Source organism: Triticum aestivum, chromosome 7A, assembly GCF_018294505.1.
Source record: "Triticum aestivum cultivar Chinese Spring chromosome 7A, IWGSC CS RefSeq v2.1, whole genome shotgun sequence".
In the NCBI taxonomy this organism is placed as follows: Eukaryota; Viridiplantae; Streptophyta; class Magnoliopsida; order Poales; family Poaceae; genus Triticum; species Triticum aestivum.
Window position 1 is genome coordinate 368,702,503 of NC_057812.1, and position 2,844 is coordinate 368,705,346.

Below are 2,844 nucleotides of genomic sequence, written 5' to 3' on the forward strand. Positions count from 1 at the left end.
GATTACCTCGAATGAAGAATAACTTATTCTGACCCCGGTTGATAAATAGTATCACTATTATATTGATACATCCGGGGTAATCTTACGATCACTTCATAATTAAAGTACATTTGGAATTCAAATAGTTACATTCCTATTGATTCACTACGTAAAATTTGGCATAAGAAAATAAAAATATAGGTCATAAGACAAGAAAATTTGCAGTTTATATATATTTTACACTATGTTTTTACATTTGTAATTTTACGTAACACAAAATATTTTTTACGGCGATTATATATGTTCTTACTGTCTTTTTACATCGGAAATAAGACAAAACTTACGAAACGTAAAATTACGAAGTATTGATGGTAAAATAGAGAGGGGTGAAGAATAACTATTCCTCACCCAGGGTAACGAATAGCGCGACCCATATAACGAACATGGCATTGCAATAAGGATGAAAATTTTCATGTTTACAATATAATAGAGTGGGTTAAACTAACAACATACTATTGACACTTTGCAAATGCACATTGACATTGGAGGAGAGTGGCAACGTGAACGTATTCCTAGTCGCAAATAAGCTCCACCTCCATCCCACATATGCTAGAAGGGATAATTGTCATTCTTCTCTTCCTCGTCTTTCCTACACCTTCTACTCCTCGCGTCTTCGTTAACCCATTTCATTGACGCCAATCAGCACCACGTCAACATTAGTGTTATCGTCATCGACGCCCCATCTTCTTCTTTCTCATTTCTCGTTAGCTTTAATTCTCGTTCCTACTAATTTTCAAGAATACTTTTGTTTTTTCTCTCTCTTATTATTTGGAACACTCTTTTCTTTCTCCAACACCATGGACCATTTGGTGGCTTTAGTTCTTTTTCCTTCTTGTTCTTGGAACATTCTTTCTTCTTATTATTGCATGAACCACCTAGCTAGTGTTGTCTGTGTTGTCCTCACCCGCGAATATTTCGGCAACCATCAGCCTGTGGACATACTGCAGAGCATAGTCTTCATTGATCTTGGTGAACGCTAGGTCGCTCATGTCGCAAGCGCATGGTGGCCATTGTCCATGTTGGCAATCGGTGCTTGATGCTTGGCCATGTAGCTTAGAGCCCATTGATCGTCCTTGCCCACGAGTGCTTTCAAAATGATTCGCCGTGATTAATTGCTTGCTTAATTAATTAAGTACACAAATAATTAACGACCTACTTAATTCTCTGCATGCCTAATTAACTGACAGCCAGATCAATCAATTATCTGACTAATTGGAAAATATCCCTACTTCTAATTATCTGTAGGCATAAATAATTGTCTAACAAATTAATTAATTGCATTAATCACTCAATTTCCAAATTGATTATTGAAATGGACCTAATTAATTGCATACATAATTAAGTGTCTAGCTAATTAATTGCATCAATGGTTTCATTTCGAAATTGATTTAGTGCTCGATTTTTAAAATATTTTCGCATGAATGGCTGCTACAAACGACAATGATGACGACTACCGAGTAATGTAGGACACATTCCCTTAACGAATTTCTTGACATTTAAATGGACACTTGATTTGAGAATGTAGCATGTCTGGCTCTACAAGAAATATAATATGATCACGTCCACGTGGCGGTCTAATGACCCGCCTCCCCTCACAGCCATCCTCGTCGTGATCCACTCCTTGGCATTCTCAAGCACCGTGCCAGCGATAGGCCCGGCCACGACATCTTCCATGGTGTCGTGCACGACGTCCCTTCGCAGGGGCGCGCGGATGCGTGCGCCCATATGAAACCTGTGATTCTCAATTAATAGTAGGGATAATGATAATAAATACATAGCGTGTGGGATTAGTGATTTTTATGAAGAAATATCTAATTTTATTACAGAAGGTTATCGAGAAAAATCTTATGTCTGTCTTTTAGGAAGGTGATCTCACATATATGGTGCAATTTCTGAATTCTTAATTACTTATTGTTTACATAGTTGAATTGAATCAGCACCTACCAAAGGAAGCATGAAACAAGATCCCCCTAATGGGATTTGGTTTTTTAATGGGAGGGAGAAAAACCAGTGGGAGGAGGTGGTGCGAGGTGGGACGAAGAAAAAACGAACGAAATAAACTGTACCAGGCTACCAACTGCTCCATTAGGGGTAGAGATATGTTATTCCTATGTAAACAGAGCAAATCACACGACTTATTAGAAGCAATCATCTGTGTTATTATTGGTCTTTGCACATATTTCTGATTACGGGCCTGTTTGCCGCGTATCACACACATCTTGTTCAATTGAACTGTTTCTGTTGTGTTGACTCATCGCAAACAGTTCATTCGAGTGAACTATATGCCCTCCATCGCACACACCTTGATCTGGCTGATCGTTTCTATTGTGTTGTCTGATCACATACAGTTTATCCTAGTGAATTGTATGTCGTATATCGCACACACCCTCATCTGGCTACCTGTTTCTGTTGTTCTGCCTCATCGCAAATAGTTCTTCTGGATCAACCATTTACCACGCACCGCACCCGCAACTCTAATCTGAATTGTGTTTCATGTCACCGCCATCGCAAACGTTTTGCATCTTTTTTGACAGTTTTATTATATCACCGTTTGTGATTAATGCATCGCACACAGTTTCGTCTAAGGGTCTCTGATTGGACTATCGCGTTTGGACCAACCTGCAGTAATGCGCATTGAGTCAGTGATTCTAGGGTTTAGTGGTTTCGTCGACGTCAACGCACCCTAAGCATATAAACCATCAACAAGCATCATATGATCATATTAACCATCATCAAGATCCTCCTCTGCACCCACTTCCTCCTCATCCTTCTCCTCTTCCTCATCTGGCTCATACAGTTCATCCA